The following is an 11,495-nucleotide window of genomic DNA, read 5'->3' as shown; positions in this document are numbered from 1 at the left end:
GAGGAATGACTCCCATTCCCTCCCTCTCCCATTTCTTTTTTTTTTTTTTTTTTTTTTTTGCCGTAATTTGTCAAGTAAAAAAAAAAAAAAAAAATAATAATAATAATACAGTACAGGTCACCAGTGTTGTAGTCGAGACCGGCTCATTCGAGTCCGAGTCCAGATCGAGTCCAGAGAGGGTCGAGTCCGAGTCAAGACCGAGTTCAGAGAGATTGGGTCTGAGACAAGACCTAAAGAAATCTTCAAGAGTATGTAAAATGTATGATGGAAACAATAAAGGGTAAAAGGGCCACATAGTATGTGGTGTAAAGGTAATTTTATTAGAATTATGAATTGTTACTTGTCAATATTAAGTGCTCATTTTCACATAACATCGTTGTACCACTATACACATCCATATAACCTTTCTAGTACACATAGCATTACTGTACGACTCTATATTGTAATTCCACATAACACTTCTAGTACAAGTAACATTACTGTACCACTATACCTGTAAATGTTCAACTGTAACAGCTTTTACATAACTTTTAACCTCGAAGCTTATCTAATGACTGCTAATATCCTGAAAATGTCTTGGATTATGTGCACTTTAGATGTTGTGAAGATTACAGATGGGCATAATTACTTTTTTTTTTTTTAAATAAGTGAGGAGACCATCCTGCTACCCAACCAAGCACGATGTGGTCTCATGATCAATCCACCCAGACTAAAAACTCTCTACTGGTGCAGAGGAAGCGGGGACTGACAACAGTCACCATTTTATCACTTTCTGTAACAGCAACGGATAATCTAATGCTAATTTCACAGGATGGTGGGTTTTAATGCAGGGTAAAATACACACTAGTCAAAGTTTTTTTTAGTTACGGACGGCATACACACAAGAGCCGACTGACTGTCCAGGAAAATTTCATGCAAAAGTCGAAAAACCAGGCTCTTGCAAACAGAGTAAGTTTGACAGGTGCAATATTTGAAAATCGATAATTATTTATTTATTTATTTAAATTACATTTATATCTGAATTTATGCCAACCTATAGACTTTCAAATATCAAAACGTCATGAATTAATATGTATTTGTGTACATAATGACACAAGTGACATATAAACATATTTTCCTAGTTTATTTCGCCTGGAAACGCTTCCAACACGCGCGTGTTCGCGTGAAAATAGGCGTCGGTTCTATTTCTAGCATGCACGCGTTTTCCGCGCGGCTCGAGCTGCGCCTGGGACGCGCGTCTCACGCAGGCAGTCTGCAAGATCTAACCTGTTAACAGGGGAGCCGAATTAAAATCAGACACGCCACGCAGCTGAGACGCTTGTGCCATGGATCCGGTCGCTGGCCTAACGTCTCACGTCAAAAGAAAATCACCAGTCATTGGATGTCTCAAACATACATCAATTTAAAGAAACATTAACATACAGTAATAATCATGAAATATTTTGATTGGGACTCGAGTGGACTCGGGCAGTCCGATTCCTAATATGTTCGAGTCCGAGTCAATACCAAGTCAAAATGCACACGAGTCCATGACAAGACCGAGACCATTAAAATACGGTCTCGAGACCGAGTCCAAGACCGAGTCAGAGTCTCGAGTACTCAACACTGCGGGTCACAGTTTGTTTTTTTGAACTGAAAGCCAGTTTAAGGGGGGGGGGGGGGGTGAAATGCTATTTCATGTATACTGAGTTTTTTACACTGTTAAAGAGTTGGATTCCCATGCTAAACATGGACAAAGTTTCAAAAATTAAGTTGTACGTTTGAAAGAGTATTTTTGTTCCAAAAATACCTCTTCCGGTTTGTCACAAGTTTGGGAAAGTTTTTTTCGAGTATGGCTCTGTGTGACGTTAGATGGAGCGGAATTTCCTTATATGGGTCCTGAGGCACTTCTGCCGGAAGAGCGCGCTCCCGTATAGCAGAGCACTGAGAGCACAACAGACTTCACTGATCAGAGCGAGAGCGTCGCCAAATGTCACAAAAGAAGTGTGTTTTTGGTTGCCAGGGCAAGACAACCCTGCACAGATTACCAAAAGAGAAACAGCATTAAGGGACCAGTGGATGGAGTTTATTTTTACAGAGCATCAACGGAGTTGTGCAAGTGTTTGTGTTTGTTCCCTGCATTTCGAAGATGCTTGTTTTACAAACAAGGCCCAGTTTGACGCCGGATTTGCACATCGTTTATTTCTTAAGGATGATGCAGTCCCAACGAAAAAGGGTCACGATCGTGTGTTGGAACCGCAGGCGGTGAGTAAAACTGCTTCAAATATCTCTGCCTCCTTGTTAGTGCGTCCCCTCCCATGCCGGAGACCCGGGTTCGAGCCCCGCTCGGAGCGAGTCGTTGCTGCTGCTGCTCTCGTTCAGTTTCAGCCTCTATAAATAAACGGCTGAATCTGACTGTTAGCCATGGTTTGTTTGGGATGATGTTTTTTTCCTCAAGGTAATGTCACAGCTTCCAAACGCTCTCTACGCAAAAGCCTACTCGCGCTCGTGATTCTTTAGCTCCGCCCACACGTCACGCCTCTTGGCGCTCGTGTTTTTCCGGGAAAAATCGGTACAGACTATCTTTCTCTTATGAATATAATAAAACTAAAGACTTTTTGGAGTTATGAAGGATGCAGTACTACTCTATAGGTACTCAAGATTAACAGGAGATTGAGTGAAAACGAGCATTTCACCCCCCCCCCCCCCTTTAAACAATGAACAGTCTGCATTGCACATGCATTACATTTAATTTAAATAATCCATGCTAAAAGACAATTTTATTTTTTTATAGATGTGTTTTTCATACACAGAGTTTTTAAGTTTCTTGCTCAAGTTCACATGACCGAGACCCAGAAAGTGCATTATGTTTGCTTCAAATCATTTTACAGAAGTGCAACGTTTCGTTGTTATTCTGAGTGCACACAAATAAACGCAGAGTCTTTACAGATTCGAAAACTTTTTACTACTTTTATCTGTATGACCAAAATTTAGTATTTTAAGAGCAAGTGAGAGCACCGTGCCTCCATCTGTCCTGCTGTCCAATGTCCACACACACTTCAGTAGCGCACATTTGTCACGTACGGGAACACAGGAGACGAAAGATCCAAGTGCAGTGTGAGTTTAATAGGGTTATCCAAAAGATAGAGTCAAAACAAGCCGGGGTCGTAACCAAGGACTCTGTCCTTGAAGATCACCAGTGACTTGACTTGACTCCTGAGGTCTAACTGTGGTTCTGCTTAACTCATGAGTATCAACGGTGACTTCAATCAATCACCTTTATTTAGGTGCTGGACTTAACCTGACTCTGGAGTGTCAACGGGAACCTGACTCGACTCTGGAGGGTCAACTGTGGCTGTCATCCCGTATAGAGGCGCTGGACAAGCATCCATCTTGTGCCATGACTCTGGACCGCTGGCCATCTTGGGCAGTGGCGCTGGGCTGGCGGTCCTACTGTCTGTAGACCCCGGTCTAGAGTCGGCCATCCCACCGAGAGAAACATGTGTGGCTGAGTCATCCCACCGAGATCGATGCTGTAGGTAACTGGTGAACCCCCAAAGTCCAGTATCTCCAGGCCCTTCATCTCCCACCCAGACAAAGGGTCATCCAGGCAGTCATTGAATAGGTCCTTCAGGGCCTCATCATTATACCCCATCCCCACTGCCATTGTCCCAAACATTTGCGCCAAGCACCCACCTCACTCCCCTTTTGACAGAGAGTGGTGAGGTTTGAAAGTTTCCCCATCCGCTTTTCTATGGTGGCTGGGGAACGTATACGAAATCCCACACCCCTGGATCTTGGCATGATGGAGTCCTTCTGTCACGTACGGGAACACAGGAGACGAAAGATCCAAGTGCAGTGTGAGTTTAATAGGGTTATCCAAAATCAGAGTCAAAACAAGCCGGGGTCGTAACCAAACATCAGTCTAAAACAGGAACAAACAAACAGGAACAAGAACAGGAACTCGAAGACTAGGAACGCAAGGAAACTTGGTGACGGAAAGTAAGGACTCCATCCAGACAAACAAAAAAGGACCGGTCAATATAGGGAGGATAATGACTAACAAGTGAAGATACCTGAGTGCAATTAACAGCAGTGCAATTACTGTGATGAAGGGACAAGGCCAGTGGGAATTGTAGCGCCTACGGTGAGGTGCCTATGGGGAAGTGAGACCACTAGTGGACACCCAGGGAAACAGACCAGACAGCATGACAACATTTCTGTAGGTTAACATTAGATTGAGCGGCCATGTAAAGTTGTTACTACATACATCTTTCAGATGAAAAGCCATATTTGAGGTCAGTGAATGACAGATGGGCCTTTGATGTTCTGCCTGATGTACTGTATTAGCACATAGACCAGCCGTTAACGATCTGTACGTCACAGACTGTACGTCATTCTCTGTAAGCCTTTACTGCACATGCGGCAGTGATGCCAGACATGTGCAACTCCTCATTTTCAGTCTGCTTTTGTGTCCTGTGGAGGAAATCAAGTCAAATGCAGTTGAAACCACAAAAAGGTTGAGAAAATGACAACACAATTAACATTTCTGAGTGTAATAGAATTATTTTTAGTGAGCCTTCAGATGTCCTCTTTCAGTTTTGGTTCCTGCATTCAGAAACCAGCCATTACTGTAAACGCTATCAGAAGAGAGTTCACTTCATGTTTCCTCCAGCAGATACAGTAAAACCCTGTTCTCTAGGCCCTCGGTTAGGAAAGCAGGCTCTGTTTTTAGAGCCGTCTGAGCCCACACACTTAGCGTGGGCGAAGTTTGCTGTGTGAAGGGAAGCTCAGGCCCAAATCATGTAATCTGGGGTCATCACTCCTTCCCAGAGATCCCATCTCCTCACACAACTGAACCATCAGATATTTCCTAATGCCAGATAGATGTACCTTACTGACAGTGCGAAATGCAACCAGAGTGGGATTTGTATCAAATATTCATTCAAAACTACAGCATGATGAGCCAATTTCACAGACAGACCTTATGAATGTCCAAAGGACTCCAAGAAAACCCCATTCCCTGCTTTCTCTTGTCGTCTTTGGGACATCGCAGGCCACCAGTCATCCCTCCCTCAACAAGCCATTCTTTCTTATTCTCCATCTTGTGTGACTGTGTAACAGAACCTCTCGTATAGGTGAACTGTAAAGGGATTTTCCTGCTACGAAATTATCTTGAAGGACCAAGCACCATGCCAAGTCAATTTGCAGAAAGATTTGTTAATTCTGCAACAGTTATGTTTTTTGTGTTTCATTTTGATGGACTTTTATTTTGTTTCTCGTCCCTTTCCTGTTTCCTGTGCTCTGGTTTCCCACACTCATCCGTTTCCATGCAGCTGTTGGTCATTTTGATTCATCACTTCCTCTCTTTTATTGTCTGGTATTGATTGTGTTTAGCACACTGTTTTGTTGTGATTCACTTTTAGATCTACCTGTGTTTGGCAAACTGCAAAGAGTGGCAGACTGCTTTAATAAGTTTTGTCAATTATATAAGTGATCCAGCCATATTGTAATTATGATGTAGTCTAGCAGATGGAGCGTTCAGGCTTTGCTTTTTTATTTTCTCTGAAATCATATAAATGTTGGGGAACTCCATTCCTGGCCACGTCAATTCCCATGAACCACTAGTTCTTCAGTAAGTTGCAAAGATCACTTTCAAGTCTAACTACCTTTAACTTCCACAGTTTTCACTCCCAGTTTCACATGTTCCTCTGTTATCACCAGCCAAGATGTGGGATGTTTTGTCACTCCAACTGACTGTGGAGAAGTGACACCAATGCAGACCCTCTAACAAAAATACTCTAAAAAATAATAAAAATCCATTTGTTAAAAACAAACTGTCAAAAATACTTTTTTTCATACATCCTCCACATTGTGACACTGGCAGAGATGCAGAATGAGGGTTGAAAACACACACGATTTGTGAATATACTGTGTGACTGTCTTTTGTGCCGAAACGTTTACTAGCATAATATGTGAACCTCAATGAACACATCAAAATAATTTATAAAATGCCATGTCATGATTGAGTATTACAGCAGCAATCACACTCTTAATGTAAGCAAAGATTTCCCAGGTTTATTTATAATGAGTTGTGATTAAAGCCTGTAAGGAATGCAGGAGAGTGTGAGCATGAAATACCTTGACCTCTTTCTGCATTTATTCAGAGGGGAAGTGAGTAATGCTGGCCATTCAGGTCTTGAAGACATGTCGAGAATATCTGTATTCTGGCTACACGACACCACAGTTCCTTCCTGAGAACAACAGTGCATTTGATTAGGACCAATGAGGGGAAAACTGCAGTCAAAGGTCAGAGACGCTAGAGCAGTGTACACTATTGTGTTACAATCTGTGTAATATATACCAGAGACAGGCAGATGGAGCACTGCTGCCCATTACCAACATCTGTCTATTTATATTTAACAACAAGTAAAGGTTTGACCCTGCTAGTGATGCTGTGGTGCATGCATTGTTTCCTAATTTTTTGCCATTCAAAAGTAAACCATGTGTCCTGACCAAATCAATTTGCAATTACATTGCACAGTTAGCAGTCATTAGAGTGTTGGTATACTATCCGCTAACACTTTGATGGAGATCCTTCAAGTAACTTCACAAGCACGTCAAATTATTCTACAAATCCTAACCTAACGGTCTAAAGACAGATAGCTAACATGTAGTTGCAAATTAAAGAGCACTAGTTGACATGTAGTTGTAAGATTATGTCAGGAGAATGTCGAAATAAAACGTACACTTGCATTATAGTAGACGATTGGCCAACATCTGAAGTTTGGAGGCTCTTATTATAGTGTGTGACTGTGCATGTTGAGACATCATTCATGTCTGTAACACAACCGGTGTGGAACAGGTTAAGAGCCGAGATGTTTTACTAGGGTTAGTTGCAATTAGTTCCAGTCTTTAAGTGTGAATCATGATGATGGTGATGCGTCCCATAGCAAACACCTCACACAACTGTTCCTCCATCTTGACATGCCTTGTCAGGGCAATAATCACCAAAGCGTTTCACAGAAGGAGCACCAGATGTTCAGATGCTATCAGATCATGGTCCATGGTGCCCAGAGTCTTCAGGCTCTATATGCAGAGAGCGTTTATCATGGGATGGATTTCACCCAGAGGTGCTGTCACCCCGCACATCATTAGCTGTCAGATGGGGTGTGTAGGGAGGCTTTTCCACTAAACACTCAGTTAGGACTTGAAGCTGATGAACAGATCCCTTTCTCGAGGCCAGATTAAGTTGTTTAACTGTTGTTGTCAGGGTTAGTGATCTGCCCAAACCACAAACACTATTAAAGTTCCTGCAGTGTTTGTGCTCTAGACATGAGTCTAGATTGATACAATTCGAAAACTTTCGAAACTTTGATACTGCCTAGACAAAACTTTTTCTGAAAGTTTAAAATGGGTTTCAGTATGTATTAACATGTTACTAGCATGCATAAGAACACTTTTTTTTAAACACATCATAGCATATTGCTAGCATGTTTCAACACATTGTTAGCATCCTACTCTTCTATAACATGTTTTAGCATATTTATAGCATGTTTTAGATACACTGAATGCGTTGCGCATTGCTTACCAGTCCCTCCAGAAAAACGCTGATTTATTTTGTGATTGTTGCGGGCAAAAATCCTTGATTTTGCAGCACGTTTTCGTAAAAAATGTGATGGAATATGCGGGATATTTTTGCAATTTTATGCGATGAAATTGTGTGAACCTGCAAAAACTTTATGTAACCTTAATGTAAAGAGCAATTTCTTATTACTTCCTTTGATAAGTGAGAATACTAAATCACAGAATATTTAAGGTGCAATCTCTTACTGCAATGTAAATTACTAATATAATTAAAACTGTTTTGGTACTGTTCTGTAACAAAAAAGTGCAATCTTACAACTGTAAAGTTGCATCAACTTCTGAGTGAAACTACAAGTGTTAGTAGCCTAGTGAGAAGGAATCCTCTTTTTTTTCTCTATTTCATCAAACCGCAGTTTTCGCAAGTTCTTGCAATATAATTTGGCTCCACTGTCATGTAACAAATAGGGAAACTGCTTTGCGCTTATTTTTGTTGGCAAATAAGAATGATTTGCGCGCTTCAGGTTTCACCCTGGTTTCAAGCGGCTTTGCAGATGATGTTCACGACACGTAATTACGTCACTTCTTAAGGTTCCCATGGCAAAAGGGGAAAATGGCGCTTTACTTGTGTGAAGTTTTTTGCAACGAAAATACAAGGATTATGAAATCATGCTAGCTGCGCATATTTTGCTTTCTGAAATCGGCAATTTATGCGGCAAAAGAGCAGAATATTTGAAAAAATTAGACCCCGCATAAATATGCGGCCTTTGGCTGATTATGCATTACATCAGGCGATCGCATTATCGCGTTTTTCTGGAGGGACTGGCTTACATGTTGTTTTCTTTTAAACTTTGCTAATACTTTTAGAACAATAATAACATGTTTTAGACAGTGACTGTTTTAGCTTGTTGCTAGCATTTTTTTTACATGTAATTATTAAAACAAATATTTTATCATATTGCTAGCATGTTGTAGACACTGAATTTTTAACATCTTGCTAACATGTCGTTAACACTTTCTAAACTGTGCTAGTAGCCTACGTCTAGCACAATTCTAACATGTTTTAGACACAATGGATGATTTAGCACTTTTTAGCATGTTTTAATCTTTTCTAAAAATGTTTTAGCATATTGTTAGTGTTTTTAAACACTGAGGGCCCTATTTTAATGATCTAAACGCAAAGTGTAAAGCGCACGGTGCAGGTGCACTCAGGGCGTGTCCAAATCCACTTTAACTATTTTAACGACGGAAAACGGTCCATTCACTTTAAGAGCCAGTTGCGCTCGTGCCATGACGGATTTGCTATTTACACGGCAGGATTTGGCAAGCGCAAAGACAGAACAAATCTCCGAGATGAAACTGAGCTACTCGTGTGTAGAGCCTAATTCTGATACATGCGATGACTATCCATTATGACATGTAGGCACATATATATACATATATATAATTAGCCTACAAAAAAATCTTATGTATTTAAATCCTTTAATTATTAATATTTGTCATGTTTGTGTGCTGCTGTTCATCCCTGTGTTTAATAAGCAGTGTGTATGTGTGTTGTGGAGCCGCCTATACTAACACACTCTTTAAATAACAAAGAAAAAACATTGCGGCAGACTTTAGACCAGGTTTGAGTTGGTCTATTGTGCAGTCTGTTTTCAGCTCCTTAAAATAGCAATTTGCCAGCAATGCGCCTAAACACAACTCTTTTTTAGACCAGCACACTCATGGGCGCACAAATGAGCGCAAATGGTTTGTCCTCTTCTTCCGCCACAAATGAGCACCACCACAATTTGCTAATTAAACGACATGGCGCTGGATGGAAAAATGCGAACAGCGCCGGACTGAAACTAGCATTGAGCCGGGTGTATGATAGGGCCCTGAATGTTTTAGCAAATGTCCAAAACTCTAGTTATTGTTGTAAAATTTGAAGTGGGCAGAGTCAGAAGAAGCTTAAATAGTAGTTCAGGTATTTTGGTTTTGTGTTTGAATTACTTAAATCATGTGTATTGTTGAGAAGAGTGTGCTGGTATTTAAGTGAACAGATGCACTAGTTTGAACACCAGACACAAAGAAAATACATAACATCCACACAGAACACCCTAGCAACCACATAACAAAACCCTGGCAACCATCCACAAAGTCCTGATGATGTCTTTTGTGTGAACAAACACCACTCAACTTTCTTCAGTCAACTGGCGGAAGAAGAGGACTAACCAGTCTGAGCCCGTCTCACAGTCTCACCCACGCTGTTATCTCTGTGTTTGTAGGATGAACTGCCAGCCAATCAGTGAAGGCATTGCACCGGCAACAACGGGAGTAATTAACCACAACGACTTCAATACAGCTGTCATCTTTCAGTTGGGTTATGTGCAAACACATCATCACACTGGGCTCAGACTGAGGAATATTGATCCACACCGCTGTGAAAACTCAGCACACAGTGTATAGCAGTCGTTCGGTCCGAACAGCCGCGTTCTTATCAGAGGAAGAGCAGGTTGTGGCTGGGAGTGGTGCATGGATTGCTCAATAAAACTGGGTTAAAAATATTACGCCTGTGCATGTGTGCGTGGGTGTGTACGTGCTTGTGTGTGACAACGAGCGTGAGTCATCTGCCGCACCTTACATAACTTAATTTCTCTGCTGATTGTACTGACTTGATTGTCTCCCATGGCCACGTCTGCTGCTTTTGTCTCTGAAGAGGCACGACAGCAGTAAAGTATGTTTCTACTGGTGTCACAATACAGGAACATCCCATATCACTTCTTACACAATCACAGAGTGGAATGCAATCAGTGGCTTAACTAGAGGCTTAACTAGGTCACTCAGTGCTGTGGATCTATATGCCATACAGGCGTTTCTTTCAGAGGATCCCCGGCTCCCGACAGCTGGCGCTCAGTCGAATCAGCTGTCTTCATTCATCCCGTCTCTTGTCCAATCACCACCACTCCCCATGCATTGTGATTGGCCCCCCAGTCAAACAGAATCGGGCCTGAGCTGGACACGGGCTGCTATGCCATGGAACAGTCGTCTAACACTCAGCGCCTGGCACACGAAACACGTCTGGCGTGCTACATGTGGGTCAGAGGCAGGAGAATGTCAAGGACTTGAGAGGGAACTAAACATGCGGCCAAGAGTCTGATCAGCCCCTCTAGCCTCTGCTGCACGCTGGATGCGTGTCTGTGGTAGAACTGTCCTGGCATGCATGCGGCCGCAGCAGGCGGGAGCTAAATGCAGGCGCACCGCTGCGGTGCTGCTTTAAACAAGGCTTTCATTTCAGAAGAAAGAGGAAGCTTAAGGCACTGATTACAGAATAGGCCTGTGCTGTAATGTCAACCCAATGTCCAGAGCTAACCACTGCTTCTGCCTCGGAGGACTCGCTTTCCCAAACCACAGCTCAGACCCCATCTAGCGACATTCTGTAACATGAGCCAGCTCGCAGTTTCATCTCTCTAACAGAAGACAGATGTGTAGACAGACTCGAGCGCTGCTGTGGACGTTTGCTTTGTTATTCAGCAGCAGTAAACACAGACGACTACATTCACGCTCCTTCAAACAAACTAATAGATTCTGGATGCAACTTCCAAAAGACAACATTGTTCAACCAATATTTGATAATTACGTTCTATGATTATTGCACGTACGAAATGAATACTTAATGAATTCCCCCAAAATTCAAGGGACAAAAACATCCTTTTTTATATCTTTATTTATATCATCTGCTTTAGTTAATATCACTTGAAGAGTAGAGGTTTTTTTTATCTCCAATCACAAATCGCAAATGTGACATTGATTTGATAAACACAAACAGTTCAATAAATAAGTTAAGTGACTTTTTAGACACAACAGTTCCTGTTTTTGCTGTTTCGTCAATGAAAATAGTTTCAGACAAGCCACAGCAGAACTGTGTTTCTGAGCAACACAACAGTGTTTTG

The sequence above is a fragment of the Carassius auratus genome, chromosome 36 (genome assembly GCF_003368295.1).
Source record: "Carassius auratus strain Wakin chromosome 36, ASM336829v1, whole genome shotgun sequence".
Classification (NCBI taxonomy): domain Eukaryota; kingdom Metazoa; phylum Chordata; class Actinopteri; order Cypriniformes; family Cyprinidae; genus Carassius; species Carassius auratus.
This window is presented reverse-complemented; position numbering follows the sequence as displayed.